Source organism: Hemiscyllium ocellatum, chromosome 11, assembly GCF_020745735.1.
Source record: "Hemiscyllium ocellatum isolate sHemOce1 chromosome 11, sHemOce1.pat.X.cur, whole genome shotgun sequence".
In the NCBI taxonomy this organism is placed as follows: domain Eukaryota; kingdom Metazoa; phylum Chordata; class Chondrichthyes; order Orectolobiformes; family Hemiscylliidae; genus Hemiscyllium; species Hemiscyllium ocellatum.
In genome coordinates, this window is record NC_083411.1 from 60054272 (window position 1) to 60072748 (window position 18477).

Sequence of the window (18477 nt, forward strand, 5' to 3'; positions counted from 1 at the left end):
TGCCAGTCTGTACAATACAGTCAGGGATCACCCACAGTCCCAGTCTGTACAATACGGTCAGGGATCAACCACAGTCCCAGTCTGTACAATACTGTCAGGGATCATCCACAGTGCCAGTCTGTACAATACAGTCAGGGATCACCCACAGTCCCAGTCTGTACAATACGGTCAGGGATCAACCACAGTCCCAGTCTGTGCAATACAGCCAGGGATCACCCACAGTCCCAGTCTGTACAATACAGCCAGGGATCACCCACAGTCCAAGTCTGTACAATACAGTCAGGGATACACCTACGGTCCCAGTCTGGACAATACAGTCAGGGATACACCCACAGTCCTAGTCTGTACAATACGATCAGGGATCACCTACAGTCCTACCCTGTATAATACAGTCAGGGATCACCCACAGTCCCAGCCTGTATAATACTGTCAGGGATCACCCACAGTCCCAGAGTGTACAATACAGTCAGGGATCATCCACAGTGCCAGTCTGTACAATACAGTCAGGGATCACCCACAGTCCCAGTCTGTACAATACTGTCAGGGATCATCCACAGTGCCAGTCTGTACAATACAGTCAGGGATCACCCACAGTCCCAGTCTGTACAATACGGCCAGGGATCAACCACAGTCCCAGTCTGTACAATACTGTCAGGGATCATCCACAGTGCCAGTCTGTACAATACAGTCAGGGATCACCCACAGTCCCAGTCTGTACAATACGGTCAGGGATCAACCACAGTCCCAGTATGTGCAATACAGCCAGGGATCACCCACAGTCCCAGTCTGTACAATACAGCCAGGGATCACCCACAGTCCAAGTCTGTACAATACAGTCAGGGATACACCTACAGTCCCAGTCTGGACAATACAGTCAGGGATACACCCACAGTCCTAGTCTGTACAATACGATCAGGGATCACCTACAGTCCCACCCTGGATAATACAGTCAGGGATCACCCACAGTCCCAGCCTGTATAATACAGTCAGGGATACACCCATAGTCGCAGCCTGTACAATACAGTCAGGAATCACCAACAGTCCCAGTCTGTACAATATACTCAGGGATCACCCATAGTCCCAGTCTGTACAATACGGTCAAGGATCACCCACAATACTAGCCTGGACAATAAAGTCAGGGATCACCCACAGTCCCAGTCTGTACAATACAGTCAGGGATCACCCACAGTCCCAGTCTGTAAATACTGTCAGGGATCATCCACAGTGCCAGTCTGTACAATACAGCCAGGGATCACCCACAGTCCCAGTCTGTACAATACTGTCAGGGATACAACTACAGTCCCAGCTTGTACAATACGGTCAGAGATCATCCACAGTCCCAGTCTGTACATTACAGTCAGGGATACACCCACAGTCCTAGTCTGTACAATACTGTCAGGGATCACCCACAGTCCCAGTCTGTACAATACTGTCAGGGATCACCTACAGTCCCAGCCTGTATAATACAGTCAGGGATTACCCACAGTCCCAGCCTGTACAATACAGTCAGGGATCACCCACAGTCCCAATCTGGACAATATACTCAGGGATCACCCATAGTCCCAGTCTGTACAATACGGTCAAGGATCACCCACAATACCAGCCTGGACAATAAAGTCAGGGATCACCCACAGTCCCAGTCTGTACAATACAGTCAGGGATCACTCACAGTCCCAGTCTGTACAATACAGTCAGGAATCACCCACAGTCCCAGAGTGTACAATACAGTCAGGGATCACCCACAGTCCCAGAGTGTACAATATAGTCAGGGATACACCCACATTCCCAGTCTGTACTATACAGTCAGGGATCATCCACAGTCCCAGTCTGTACAATACAGTCAGGGATCACCCACTGTCTCAGAGTGTACAATACAGTCAGGGATACACCCACAGTCCCAGTCTGTACAATACTGTCGGGGTTCACCCACAGTCCCAGAGTGTACAACGCAGTCAGGGATCATCCACAATCCTGTATTTTTGCATTGAAGAGCTTCGTATCTTTATTTAAAAAAAAACTCTCGAAATTTTAGGACTTTCCATTATCCAATATTCCAGAAGAATAGAACTCAGTTTTTCTCTGCCTCAGACGAAGTGATGGAAGCTGGTACAATTAAAACATTTAAAAGTTAGCTGGATGTGTATATGAATGTGAAGGGTTGAGATGGATACGGGCCAAATGTTGGCAAATCGGACTAGATTAATTTCGGATATGTTTTTTAGCATGGACAAGTTGGACTGAAAGGTCTGTTCCTGTGCTGTACATCTCTCTGACTCGATGACTCTTGATGTTATTTGTTCCATTTAGTATTTCAAAATCCGTGACGAAGTCATCTTTTTAGTTTTTAATTTATAAAGAATAGAATCATTGTCTGTCTAATACCATACAGTTAGGGACATCTATCAACACCCAGAATACATGGATTTCCCATTATACACCCACAGAATTCAGTGATGGAAGTCCTTATCTCCATAGGCTAGGACTCATTCAAGTAGCGATCGATTTCTACATCTTCTACTTCAGAATTTGGAATGTTACATCTTGCCAAAAATAATTCAGATATGAAGAAGCTATTTTTGAGCTAAAATTACAATGTAATTTTTGAAAACAGTTGTTTCATCTTATCCTTGAGATTTATGTTATTTGAAATTTCATTTTTACATTGCTAGTTTCTGAAAGTGATTTGATAAAAGTACATTCAACAATGTGGTTCATCTGGGCTCAGAGTAATTATGGATGTCCATAAGATCATAAGACCATAAGATATAGGAGCAGAATTAAGCCAATTGTCCCATCAGGTATGCTCCACTATTCGATCATCACTGATATGTTTCTCAAACTCATTCTTCTGCCTTCTCCCTGTAATGCTTGATCACCTTACCAATTAAGAACTATTTTATCTCTGCCTTAAATTCACCCAATGACTTGGCCTCCACAGCCCTCTGTAGCAATGAGTTCCATAGATTCATCACTCTCTGGCTGAAGAAATTTCTCCTCACTTCAGTTCAAAAGGGTTATCCCTCCACTCTGAGACTGTGCCCTAGGATCCTGGCCTCTCCTATGCATGGAAACAACTTCTCCACATCTACTCTATCCAGGCCTGTCAGTCTTCTTAAAATTTCACTGAGATACACCCTCAAGGAAAGACACAGAGTCCTCAACTGCTCATCATGCGATAAGCCCTTCATCCCCAGGATCATTCTTGTAAACCTCCCGTGAATCTCTTCCAATGCCAGCACATCCTTCCTTAGATACAGGGCACAGGGCGGCACGGTGGCACAGTGGTTAGCACTGCTGCCTCACAGCACCTGAGACCCGGGTTCAATTCCGACTCAGGTGACTGACTGTGTGGAGTTTGCACCACAGTCCAAAGATGTGCTCAGGTGAATTGGCCATGCTAAATTGCCCGTAGTGTTAGGTAAGGGGTAAATGTAGGGGTATCGGTGTGGACTTGTTGGGCCGAAGGGCCTGTTTCCACACTGTAAGTCTAATCTAAAAAAAAACTGCTCACAATATTCCAAATGAGGCCTGACCAAAGCTTTACACAGACTCTACAGTACATCCCTGTTCTTGAGTTCTAGCTCTCTTGAAGTGAGTTGCATTTGCCTTCATAACTGCCAATGAAACTTGCATGTTAACCTTAAGGGAATCCTGAACCAAGACTCTTAAGACCATGTGTACTTCAGATTTCTGAAGCCTTTCCCCATTTAGAAAATAGTCTATGCTTCTATTCTTCCTACCAAAGTGCACTTCCTCACACTTTTCCACATTGTATTCCATCTGCCACTTCTTTGCCCACTTTCTTAATCTCTGTAAGGCCTTCTATAACCTCCTCACTTCCTCACCACTACCTGTCCCTTCACTTAGCTTGTCTCATCTGCAAACTTAGCAACAATGCCCTTAGCTCCTTCATCCAGATTGTTAATGTATAATGTGAAGGTCCCAACACTGATACCTGCAGAACTCCACTAGTCACCGGCTGCAATACCCAAAAAAGCCCCTTTATCACCACTCTCTATCTTCTGCCAGGCAGCCAATCCTCTATCCATGCCAGTACTGTGCCCCAAATGCCATGTGCTCTTATCTTATTTAACAGCATCCTGCTTCAGTCACCAATCAGCTGAAAGGCTTTTAAAATTAAATGCATCACAAACTAAATATAAATGCATTCTTTTTGTGTGTAACCAAAGCTAGAGAAGGAGATCTTCTTTATGAAAATCCTCCACCTCACTAAGAAAGCTTCAGTACAATTAATAATTAACAATCTGCTCTGAAAACCCTGCACATGGCTTCACAGCTGTGACACCCTGCCCCCAACTTCCTCTGGAAATGTGATATCACCCCCAGTTCTCTGCCGATATGAAACTTGTCCCCACCCTCCCATTCACTGTTACTGTTGGACTCCATCCCCCTCCACCAATGTTGTTGCTACTGGAACCGACCAACAAGACTGCTCCCTTCCCCCCAAAAATTCTCCTATCATCCTCAAGTTACCCTCAACACTGGATTATTTAGCAAACTCCATTGGTATCCTGCACCATGGCATCTTACCCACTTGGCACCCTACACCTCCTCAGCTGGCATCTTATCCACCTGGCAACCTGTTACCCTGCTCCTATCCACATGGAATTTTACATAGCTCTCGATTTGCATATCTGCACCCTACCTACATGCACCCTATTTAGCTGGCACCCTTTTCCTATCAGTTTAGCACCTTCCCTTCCCTGCACCCTAACACACATTTATGTTATGAACTTCCTGTTTGACAGCAGCTGTCAGGAACATTAAAATGTGAGAAGACAGCAGTTGTGAAAAGGGGTTTTGCTTTCCCCTGGCAGGCTCTGTGCTGTGAAAGCACTGTCAGATTGAAAATGTGGCTCCCCATTTCTGAGAGAGCCCTGAGTTGAATCTACCGCTCAGAACTGTGGAGCTCCATTCATTCATTTTGTAAAACAAGGAGTGGTGTAGCAAGGTATGTGAGACTCTCCTTCCCTGGATAATCCAGCCCATTATAATCCTTAAAGTCTTCTCCAATAACTACTACTGAATACTTTTGAAGTAACTTTTTATACAGTACCATTTTAATTTGGTTTTCTAATTACTTTTATGCAGACTTTTATCCAACAAGAGATTAAGCAGATTGAGCACCAGAGCAGGACTGTGCTGAGAGTGAGTGCACGGACTGTACCTCTGTGTTCTGATCTATGCATAACCTTACCCATGTAATCAAAAGGATTAACTAATTCAGTCAGAGTGAAACAGTGACCCTGGTTATATTGAAATGGAATGCAAAATTGATGTATAATACTGAAACATATTTTCCAGAGACTCTCTGCAATCTCACTCTGACTGATGGATATTTTGAAATCGTTAATATAACACAGCTGCAGGAAAACAATGGATCTTGTCCAAATGGATCAGAAATCTCCAATCCTCACCAGGGCCCGAGTGAGCAATACTGGGAGTAAGTACCTTGCTGCAGATAGCTGCACCAATAACCTACACAGCTGGGCCAGTAACTCCTCTTGGGTTGGTTAGTTTGTTTATATGTGTTTAATGAGAGAGAAGCTGTTTCATTTTGATTGAGGTATTATTTACATTGCACACTTGTTACAAAATGGCATCATGGAAAGGAAACTTTTACTATTTAATATTCCTCTGGTTTCTAAGCATTGTAACTTTGACAATATTTATAAAGCAAAACACTTTTCTTTGTTTTCTTGCTCTTCAAGGATAATATTCATGACCAGAATTCTTAAACATGAAATGGTTAGAATCATGTGTGACTGATGTTCATTTCTCTGCTTTTAATTGTAATAAGTTATTATTTTAACACACAGTCCTGGGACTGGATTTAGATTAACTGTCTGGAGGTAGATACCATGTGTAGGAAGATGAAGGAGCTGAATTCATTGGAAGACATAGTGACTAAACCAGATAGGTTTCACAGTGCATTGTGAAGCAGTCAGTGAAACATTGTCAGAAACAGCTCTGCAGGGAATCTCCGAGTAAAAAGTGAGGTCTGCAGATGCTGGAGATCACAGCAGAAAATGTGTTGCTGGTTAAAGCACAGCAGGTCAGGCAGCATCCTGTTCCATTGATGCTGCCTGACCTGCTGTGCTTTAACCAGCAACACATTTTCAGCTGCAGGGAATCTCATCAACTTGTTTGAACAAAGCTTTACATTGAAAAATATCAATACACACGAGGAAAAAAATGTCATACAGAATATCAAACTTCACATTTATTTCTGAGTGCAAGAATCAAAGCTTCTATAAATCAAAAATTAATTTAGATATTACACAACTCTGTTTGTTAAATACATTGATGCACTATGTCTAAAAACATCTGTGTGTAATGAAGAGTGTCCTAACTTACTACATGTTTTTGTTCTTATTTTCTGTAGTAAAGTAGTTTTACGCCGTTCCAGTTCAATGGATGAGACTGGGGAGGTAATCTGGTATTTAGCCCTCTGTCTGCTTCTTGCCTGGCTAATAGTTGGGACAGCATTATCAAAAGGAATCAAATCTTCAGGAAAGGTAAATGATTGGTGATAAATAGAGTTAAAACTCGTGACAAAGTAACAGTAAAGCGAGAAACGATAAATAATTTGTGAAGTGTCTGATTTACCTCCCAGGTGATGTTAACAGTGTCTCTTTGGGAAATGGGAGATTCATAATTCATCAACACTTCAGGCCTGAGGGAGATCTGAAGAACGTTCTTCTGAGGGAAAGAACAGCAACTTCCCCAAACCCCTGCAATGTGTCCCTCATTCTAAGGGTTCACTCACTGACACTGGAATTCTGGGTGAATTTCCAATTGCTGTGGAAGGCTGAGGAAGGATTGGGGGTTGGGGGGAGTGGGGGAGGGGGGTGTGGTGGCGGTGATGGGGAAGGATAGGATCAGGGTTTTATTTGAGTGAAATGAGATTTGTCTGAACATGAGAATGGGACTGAGACCTGAGGAACAATCATTAGGTGAAAACAATAAAATGCTGGTAATGCTCAACAGCTTGTGAAGCACCTGTCAAGACAAACCGAGCTAATCTTTCACTTCCATGGACTTTCATCTGACCGAGATAAATAAATAACAGTTTAAGAGGTTTCTTAAGACGATGGACATGGGGAATATGGTTCGGTGAGTAAAAGGAAGATTCTGTGATAGGTTGGAGGACAACAGAGGTTAACTAACAAAGCTCTGACCTTCATCCCCGTTGTACTGTTGGATAGGTTCCAAACCAAAGAGCATATGTAATTTTAAGGCTGTTAGAAGAATCACAACATGTGACATTCCAGTGTAATGTGCCTTTAGTAGTTATTAATGTTGAAGGAATATGTTGTAACAGCTGTGTAGCAGTTACTGTGGGTGGTATCTGTTAGTGACATGAGCAGCCTGTGCTAAGGTGAGATTTAATGCAGAATCAGGTGAGAAATCTCATAAGGTCCAACTTGACGTCAGGAACAACTTGCTGTGTCTTTTATGTACCTACCCAGTGAGGAGGTGAGCTTCTTGGGTAAGAATTACCTTTAACTGATTCTTTTCATTGTGTAATTTCTGTTATTATGTCTGAAGACCTGTGTCCCCTTAAGAAGGGTTCGAGATCGGTCAAAGGAATCGACAAATGCGGTCTATTCAAAAAACAAGGGTCATTAGTTGATTCAGTTAAGGTACCTTGATGCAATTCTATCCAGCAACACAGAGATTGAAGCTTCTGTGTTCTGGGGAAAAGTTGCGCAATTACATTTGAAAATTACACATTATTTACGTGTTTTTAAAGAAATAGTACAGTCTTAATTACAAGAAAGACCAATCACATATGATTTACAGCGAATTAATCTAATGATATTTTCTGGGAAAGGGTTCTTAACTACAAAAAAATGTCCAATCAATTGTAATATGGTGATATGATTGAAGACAGGCTAATCCAATGGTATTTCCTTTAAGAAGGATATCTAATTTACGTAAATTGTCATGCCATGTATTAGTTCAACGTTTGTTCAAATGGTCAATTAATGTATCAGTGTTTATCTTATGAAAACTCTATTGTCCTCATCTTTCAACTGCAAGTTAATTCTGCAAATCAGCAGTATGTTTAGCGGTATGATTCACAGGCCATTTTATAGTATTCTTTTAAATCGAGAAACCATTTTGTTGTAATAAAAATCTTCATATTTTGTTGCCTAAATTCAAATTTGAGATCCTCATGTCTATAGGTTTAGCAGTGTTTAAATAAGCACATTATAACAAGGTATCACAAAACAAAGTCTCAACATGCAAACCCTGTGAACTAGATGAAAACGCAATCCTTGCGTACATCTTCCATGTTACTATTCCTCTTCAGTTTGTCATCTGTTCCCTTCGATGCATTGATGAGAATCCATTTAATTTGCCATTTGGTTGGATAATATTGTCTTTATTCCAAGGTGAATGATGTATAAAAGTAGGCAAAACTTGCTACAAAGGTACAGCAGCTACTGTTTTGGTCTCCTTAGTTAGGGGGTATATTTGTATTGGAGAAAGTTCAGTGAACCTTTGTATTAATTCTTTTGAAAATATAAGTATGAGCCTGTACTCACAGGAATTTAGGAGACCGAGAAATGATCTTCAAAGATTTCGAATGGTCTTAGAAAGCTTGACCTTCTCAGAGAATCTCCAACAGGGAGCACAGTTACAAAATAAGGTTCTCCAAATGAGATAGAGATGAAGTGGAATTTTTAATCTTTCAAATACTCTTCCTCCGAAAGCAGTAGAGGTCAGATCATTGAATATATGCAAGGCAGAGTTTGACAAATTGTTGATGTACAAGAGAGTCAAAGGTTCTGGAGAGGGCAAGTGTCAGGGTGATCAGGCAGAATCTTATTGCATGGTGGGGCCACATGGCCTTGTACTTCTTCAAGGTTTTATTTTCTTCTGTTGTACCAGTAATACAGGAAAATCTAACAAGGTGCTCTCCATGCTCAGGTGGTTTATTTCACTGCGACATTCCCTTACGTGGTTCTGACCATACTCCTGATCTGAGGGGTTACCCTGGAGGGAGCTTCTAAAGGAATTGAATTCTACATCGGAAGCCAGTCAGACTTCTCCAGACTGGCTGATGCTGAGGTAAATACAGCAATATGAATGATTGAGTCTCATTAGTATTTTTAGTTGAATTGATTCGTGCCTCAGCACATTTACTTTGTTAGCTTGTCATCATTGATTTAAACTGAAAATGTGTTGCTGGGAAAGCGCAGCAGGTCAGGCAGCATCCAAGGAGCAGGAGAATCGACATTCCTGAAGAAGGGCTCATGCCCGAATCGTCAATTCTCCTGCTCGTTGGATGCTGCCTGACCTGCTGCACTTTTCCAGCAACACATTTTCAGCTCTGATCTGCAGCATCTGCAGTCCTCACTTTCATCATTGATTTAAAATCAGTGTATTGCTTTTGAGTCCGTAATTCAATTCTTGGAAATTTTTAACAAAGCTTGTGATGAATTCAAAGAGTCAGTTTAAGGTCTATATCATCCTGCCATTAACAGGAAAGAAGGTCAGGGCATCAGCTATGATGGACGAGAGGATCGAAATTGATGAGGAATTATGATAGGGATTGGGATGCAATAGAATTCTTCCTTCATGCCTCCTCCTTTCTGAAATCTTGGAAATGATTCAGGAGTTTCAGGTGAAATACCTCATTGACCTACAAAGCAAATACTGACCCACATTTTGCTGTATCAGGGCAATAGAAAGAGCCACTCTTGATGAGCCTTGTCCTTATCCATTCTATGTCAATGATATTTGGTGCTGCAAGTACCTGGAAGTGGGAGATGGAAATGAAAGAATATTGTCTATATCTGAAATCTACATTGGAGTGAACATTGGAAAGCAACTGATTATATCTTGAACCAGTCAGATTATCGTACTTGGAATATAACAATGCAAGGACTGAGACAGAAAAGGAAGTGTCAGTTTGAGTGGGTGACTTCCAAGCTGTGATTCCATTCTTCCAGTAGATAGTTTAAGTGCCAGAAATTGTGACTGGCAGTAAGTAAATGCTTGGCATGTCATTAAAAGGCTATTTCAATGTCATGTTTCTTGAAACAAATCTCCGAGGTGATTCAGTCAACAGCATAAGGACAGAAACATCATGGAGCCCAGTGAATGCAAATAGGCAGACTAGACAATACCACATTTGTGAAGCTGACAGTGTCCTCATGCATACTGGATAATGATGGCTGGAATTTTGTATTCAGTCCAAAGATACAGCAGTCTTTGTGAATAGACAATGGTGAACACTATTTATTGCTTAATTTTTCTGACAGGAATTGGATTTTGATTTCCATTTAAATCATTTAACCATTGTTTACATAATCCTAGAAATTACAGTGTAATTTTACTGGTTCCTGTTGATATTAAGCTACTGTGATATTATTACAATATGAAAGTGATCATTATTTATGGTAAAAGGTGTTCTTTGTTGTTACTTTCACGAAAAGAATGGAATTAACTATGGTCAGTACAATACTGCAAGTGAGTCAGTCACTGAAAACCATGGCTGGTGAAAGAGTATACAGTCACGTCTTCGATAGTGCAATAGTCACGTTCCGTGTGACCCTGCGCTATGCAAGAATCACGCAATACAAGGAGCACTTACAGTGTTGCCGATGTAATCATGTTCTAGCCAACATACTTTTTGAATTTTTGCACTTTAGAAAAGCGTCCCCAATCGTCAATCACGGTACAGGTAATTTGTGTTAATGAAACGTTCATTATACCAGAAAGACCTGTGTCAGATATCCCAGAGGAAATTTAACTGTAAATAATCGACTGTAGTGATGACTGTTCTGTTTAAGAAGAGTTACTGTTGAGCAGAGGGAGCTACTTTGCTCAGTTCACCATGGATTAACCACACGAGTTCTCATTATCTTCACATTAATGTCGTTTATCTGTTGTACATGTTTGTGTTTCATTTCCCTCCAGACATCTATTCTATTTTGTATTTACCAGGTCTGGAAAGATGCTGCGACTCAAATTTTCTTTTCTATCTCAGTGGGTTGGGGCACTTTAGTAGCATTGTCGTCTTACAACAAGTTCCACAATAACTGCTACAGAGATACCATCATTGTCTGTGTTGTTAATTGTGCTACGAGTGTGTTTGCTGGATTTGTCATCTTCTCCATCCTGGGACACATGGCTCACATACAAGATAAGCCCGTTTCAGAGGTTGCCCAGTCAGGTAAACTAGAGCTGTTAAAATTGTCAAGGGTCAGACAGCTTTAATGTTCTCTCTGAAGTGATTCAACCCAACATTCCAGTGATTCCAGTGTCCAGACACAATAATCAATCCTCAGATCGAAACTGATAGCCAGGCTCTGAAGACACATTGCCATGATGTTTGGTTTATACTGGACAGGGATTGGAGCTGAATAATGCAATGGTATGCCCGGGGTTGAACCCTAGCTCTTAAAAGTGAGCTTTTGAAATAATCACAGAATAGTAAATTTCAAAAGCACTCAGTTAACATTATAATCAGCTGTAAGATTTGCTATTTACCTTAGAATTACATTTCATATGAGCCACATTTTATATTTAAGAAGTAAATTTTGAATGAATTCCATAATATTGTGCTTTTAGGTGAATCAGAGACAGTTTTTATTTATTGACGATTAGTTACTGATCATATTATGTGCTCAAATATTCAATTTGACAGTGGTACATTTTAAAAAATGTTTAATATGAAGAGCAAGAAACATGGAAATGTTCTGTGCTAAGCCACTTGTATCGGTTGATGATGCTGTGATAAGTAATTAATGACCAGGTAAAGTTACAATAAAACACAGTTCACACATTCTGATTACTCCAATAGTCTGAGCACTGAGTGGTTTGACAGCCTGAACTGAGGCAGGTACATAGGAACAGGGGTAGGCCACTCAGTCTGAGTAGTTTGCCTCACTACTCCATGTTTTTTACTCATTCCATTCCCTGACCTTGTACACCACTGAGAATCAGAAATATAATAATCTCAATCTTAAATCTACTCAAATCTTGACCTCCACAGCCCTCTCTGCTGGACAATTCCAATGTTTCACAACACTCTGAATAAACTAATTTCTTGTCAGCTTGGCCCTCAGTGGCATCCCCCTTAGTTTTAAATTATGGCCGCTGGTTTTAGATTCTGCAGACAGAGGAAATATCTTACCTGCAGCTACTCTGTTGTTCTCTTTAACTACGTTGTAAGTTTCATTCTACGAAACTCTAGAGAGTAAGGCCCAGTTTTCCCAATCTTTCTTCATCGGACAGTTCTACCATTCCAGGAGCAAGTCTGCTGAACATTTGTTGCACTCCCTCTATGCAATGACATCTTTCCTGAGAAAAAAATGACCAAACTGTGCACAGTTTCCAGGTGTGGCCTAACCAAGCTGCTATACAACTGAAACAAGACTTCACTATCCCTGTACTCAAATCCTCTTGCAATAAAGGATGACATTCCATGAGGCTTCCTAATAGCTTGCTGCACACACATGTTAACCCTCAGTGACTTAGCACCAAGGAGACTGAGGTCTCTTTGTACAACTACACTTTACAATCCCCAACCATTTAAGAAACACTCTAAATTATCCGTTCAATTATTTCTCCCCATTCCCTACTCTCCAACATTATTCCCTGTTTTAAAATGCCAGTTTCACCAATATATTAGAGAGATTCTTTTTTTGCTTAGATTGCAAATGTCACTCTGAACTCAGTGTTCACTGCTTCTAAATATTATAATTTCTGAATTGAAAGTGATTAGTATTACAAATATATAATAACTAATGTTTTTTATTGTAAACACATATCCGCACAACTTTGGTGACATGAATAGTTTCGCAAATGTTGGCTAATATTGGCAACTGTAATAAATGAAATGAAATGAATGTCAACAACAAGTTAATAGCAACATTCATTGTGTCATTTCAATTCTATTCACTGTTCAGGTTTCGGTTTGGTCTTCATTGCCTACCCAGAGGCCCTTGCACAGTTACCGTGGGCACCATTATGGTCTGTTTCATTTTTCTTCATGCTGCTCACTCTGGGAGTTGACACACAGTTTGCAGGTTTAGGTAAAAATGGCATTGCATCACTTTAAAAAATCATTTCTTTTGAAGAAATTATGACAGTGTTGGGCAAAAAAGTGCTGTTGGTGATGTTAGTGGACAAACGCACAACATTTCTTTGTAGCAATTGTTCCCTCATTGTCTGAAAGAAGAATGCAGCTCTTAGTCTTAAATGATTAGCACCTGCATCAAAATAAAAATTGGGGAAAAGTTGCATCGGCATCCAAATGATTTCACAATACAATTTGCACTAACAGCGATGGTGAGGGAAGGCATCATAGAAGATCAAAATGTGAGTTGGAGTAAATGAGAGAGATGAGGTTCAGTGTTATTAGTAAGTAAGAACGGAGAGTGTATGAGCAAATATTAAAAGAGAAAGACAAACCAGTAGAACTTATTAGCGAAAGCATGCAGCATTCAGAGTTAAGTTGATGAGCTGACAACACAAATAGAGACCAGTCACACCACCTGGTGAAGATTATTGAAATGTGGTTGCAGGAAGATCAGTACTGGGAGTGAAATGTCCTAGGGTAATGAGTATTCCAAAGGGATAGGCAAGTAGGAATAGGAGGTGGAACTGTTTTATTGGTTAAGGGAGATATCAAGGTGCATTAAGAAAAGATATTGGCACTACGAACCAAGATGTTGAATCAATCTGAGTGGAAATAAAATGCAAGGGAAGAAACCCCTTGGTAGGAATAATTTACAGATTCTCAAACAGTACTTCCAAAGTAGGGCTTAGTATAAATGAGGCAGTAATGAGGGCTTATGAGCCAGCCACAACAGAAATTATGGGTGATTTGTACATAGATATTGATTGGATTCATCAACTTGGCAAGGGTAGTATTGAAGGAAGATTCATAGAGTGTCTGAGGGATTCTTTCTTATGGCAACATGTCATGGAACCAACTGGCTGCTTCACATTTGGTATTGTGTAATGAGGAAGGATTGGTAAATGATCATGTAGTTAAGGATCATCTTGGAAGGTGTGATCACAACCTTCTATAGTTTCAAATTCAGATGGCAAGAGTGAAGACAGAGTCATATACAGGAGTTTTAATGTTGGCCAAAAGTCATTATACAGGCCTGAGAAAGCAGTTGGCCCTGGGGGACTGAGGAAAAATATTAAAGGAGCAGGACATTTGAAAAATGGTGGCAAATGCTCAATGAGTTACTAAATACCTGTCAATTAAAGTATATTCCTGAGAGGAAAAGGAATTATAGAAAGGTAAAAGATAATCCATGGCTTACCAAGCAGGTCGAGGATAACGTAAAGACAAAAACGAGGGCATATCATACTGCAAATGTTTGAGACACTCTGGAGAATCAGGAGATCAATAAAAGGAAACTAGCAAAAACCATAAGCTCTGACACCAAAAGCTTCTATAAGTATATAAAAAGGAAGAGAGTAGTGAAAGTAAATGGTGGCCCTTTAGAGGGTGGAAATGGTGAGGTAATTATGGGAAACTCAGAAATGGCAGAGGCACTAAACCAGTATTTTGTGTCTTTTTGCAGTGGAAGATTATAATTTCTTCCCAAAATCTGCAGTTACTATAGAGGAACTCGGTGAAATTACTAGGGAAAAGGTATTAAGTAAACTGATGGGATTAAAGGCAGATTAGTCCCCAGGACCTGATGGCCTGCACCCTAAGGCAGCAGAGATAGTGGATATATTAGTTACTACATTCCAAAATTTCCTCGATTCTGGAAAGGTGCCAGTGATTTGGAAACACTTTAATGTGAAGCCTGTATTTGAAAATAGAAATAGGCAAATCATGGAAAATTGTAGATCAATTAGTTTGACCTCGGTCGTGAGGAAGTTGCTGGAGTCAATAATAAGGGAGAGAACTGACCACTTGGAACAACAAAGCTCAATTCCCCAGTGGCAGCATGGTTTCATACAGGACAAGTTGAACTTGACAAAATTGTTGGAATTTTTGAGGATGTAACTATCAAGTTGGATAATGGGGACACAGTGGATGTGTTATATCTAGACCTCTAGAAGACATTGATAAGGTGCTGCATTAAGACTGATACAAAAGGTTAGACCGGAGGGTGTTTGGGGTAGAGTATTGGTTCGGATAGAGGATTAGTTGACTGACAGAAAGCAGAGGGGCGGGATAAATGGGTCCTTCTGGCGAACTGTAACTATTGGGGTAGCATAGGGTTCAATCCTCTGACATCAATTGTTGACAATCGATATCAATGAGCTGCCAGGAGGGACAGAATGTAACAAAACAAAATTCACAGCTAGAGAATGAACTAGAATCTGGCAGATGGAATTTAACGTGGATTGGTGCGAGGTTACATATTTTGGCAACAATAATGAAAGAGCAAATTATTAATTAAATCAGAAGCAGATTCAAAGTGCCTCAGTGTAGAGGGATCTGGGTGTCCTTGTGTATGAATCACAGAAAGTGGGGATGTAGGGGCTGCATCTAATAAGAAAGGCAAGTGGAATCTTGGCATTATTGCAAAAGAACTGGTTTATAAAAGTAATGTTGTCACAATTGTATGAGATGATGTTGAGACCATACTTGGAGTATTGTATCTAGTTCTGGTTTCTTTCCTTGAGGAAGGATGTGGAGATCAGAAGAATGAGGGATGATCTGATTGACACACATAAAATGCTCAAGGGGATTGATAAGGTAGATGTGGAACAGATATTCCTCCTTGTCGGACAGTCTTGAACAAGAGGTCATAGATATAGCCTGAGAGGAAGTAGGTTCAAAACTGGGGTGAGGAGAAACTATTTCTCTGACAGGGTTGTGAATCTGTGGATCTCACTGCCCCAGAGTGCAGAAGAGGCAGAATCAATCAACAAATTCAAGAAAGAAATAGATATGTTTTGATGAAAAATGGGACATAGGGCTGTGGGAAACAGGCAGGAATTGCAACCACAATAAGAACAGCCATGAATGTGACAAATGGTAGAGTGGGTTTGAAGGGCTGAATTGTCCACTCGCTCCTAATTTCTATGTTCCTCTGTCCAATAGCTATTGTGGTGATTTTCAATCTCAGATGTTAATGTTCTATATCTTTTCTTTGCTCTCATGCCTAGAATTTATCTTTCGTTGAGACAGATCTTGCTGTTCAAGAGATGGGGATTTTTATTTACCTGCCTTACAGGGAGCAGGATGGTCAGCAAACTTATTCACTCATGTTGAAACTCACTCATGTTGAAACACCCTACGTGATATTTGAGGATAACGATGATGCAGTTTTCCTCTGCATCAGAGCAACAGGAAAAATACAACTGGGGGAAAAATACATATCTCAGAGCCAGAAAATGGATGCAGAAACCTTTTACTCCAGGGCTTTGGTGTGTCCAGTGGTGTTTTGTCCTGTCATTGTGCAAGTTATTAATTAATGTCTTGATTTGACATTTTCTTCCATCAGAAACAGTTATGACAGCCCTGCAAGACCAGTTCCCTACATTGGTCCAATCAAAGCGCCTTCTTCTGACAGCTGGTGTTTGTTCGTTATTTTATCTGCTTGGCCTTCTATGTGTGACACAGGTAGGTTGTATTTCAGTGATATCAGCTGTTTTCACATGTACTCAGTAACTGTAAAAGGTGATCAAATTCACAGGATGAAAAAATAAAGAAGGCATTAGTGTTCTGGTCCTTTCTTTTTGCAGTTGTTTAATGTTGTGTAGTGATCATGTCATATTGATATCTTGCTGTGATTCTGAGTTTATTCTCAGATAATCCACTCTTACAATAAGACTGGGAAACAGGACCACGGTTCAGTTTATTATGTCATAAAATTGCTCAGCAGACACATTCGTTATCGCGGTTAGTTGTTACAGGGAAGCATAGCTGCTCTCCCTTCGCAATATGTACTGCACACTGAACAAGTCTATAGCTGTCAGTGACATGTATTATATCAAGGTTATATGCTCATCAGCATGTTCTTCTTAAAATGATATTACTATATTCCTATAACATACATGAATGAAAATAAATCTATCTCAGACTGGTTGTGAGAACTATCGCTCCAAAAATAGGTCACTGTGCTTAGGAGTTTAAGAATTGAACTGTTTAAGACTTTAAGTGGTTGTATAATGAATCAATAATTTAATAATCCTTCCAGATCTCATGATCTTCTTTCTGTCCTGTGATCTAGATTTATCAACTGACTGTTCTTGGCTCACTGATATTTTGGTGACTTTCCTTTTGTTAAAGAGGAGATTATTTTCATGGTTGCGTTCAACATTTTCATTCCCTGAGTTTACCTCTGGTGGTGCTCTGTGCACAGTCAGAATGCTCAATGTTAGAATGTTGTACAATTTCCCAAATTATTTTCTATTCCTCTTTCTCATTGTTCCATTAGATATTGTGACTCCTTGAGTTTAAGGCTCACTGCACTTTCTGAGTACTTCTGTGGGTGACCATGTTCCCTGGATGGGATGTATGATTCAAACCTTTTACCACTCTCACAAACTAGATAATTCCACACCCAGATGTCAAATGAGTGCTGTTTTTATTCTGCCTGAATGTTCAAGATGTTTATCCCATATTTACAGGAAATTGGACTGTTCATGACTTGGCAAATGTGTCCTGACTTGCTTTTTAATGTGATTGTTGCTGGTAATAGAAAGCCCATACCTAGACGTATTGTTATGAAGTGTGACATGGCAATATGGAGATGGTGTCCAGTTGCTCATTTCATGACGGATGGCTGAAGAGTATGAACCATTTCATTCAGCAAAAATATTGGGTCTGGGATAATGTGGTGAGGCTGTCACATGATTTAGACCCCATGTAGTACACATCCAAGGTATCCTAGGTCCATAAGATATTTATCAGTGCAGTATGATCCAATTTCAGATATTTTCTCCAGGTACACAATGCACTTTCTACTTATGGTGATTACCATGGGTGTAGTTGAGTAATCCTTCCAATGTCTGGTGGTTGGAAAATTGGAATATTACTCAGTGACTTGGTGAAAATTGTCACCGTGGATGGTAAGTAAATCTGTTACAAGCTTCAACCAAAGATATATTGGAATCTTGTGAGGGTAGAGAAATTTTTTTTCTGTTGATGTGGTGGCTGACTTTGACATGCCTGATACACCCTCACAGTCTTCTCGATTTTTCTGTTGTGAACTGAGCAATACACAGTGAGCTGTACAGGGGCCTTTTTCACCCTATGCCCATATGCCCCTGGTATAATGAGGCAATAGAGTTTACTAAAGAGCTTCAGCTACAAGCATCTGTTTATGTTTGAAAAGCATGCCTCTTGAAGAAATGTTTTCTGTCCTATGTTCAAACAGTTAGATTGTTATTATGATAGAATATTGGATCCAAAAGCAATGAATTTACCATTATGTATGCCCCAACACTGTTTTGACAAGGTCAGGCCCAGTGGGAGGGATGACATGGATGAAGGTGCTCAGGCCCGAA

General features: G+C 40.4%; 1 pseudogene; it reads left to right on the plus strand.

The window, feature by feature from the left end:
- Window positions 1-18477, plus strand: part of LOC132820025 (sodium- and chloride-dependent neutral and basic amino acid transporter B(0+)-like) — a 174068-nt pseudogene that overhangs the window by 52683 nt on the left and 102908 nt on the right.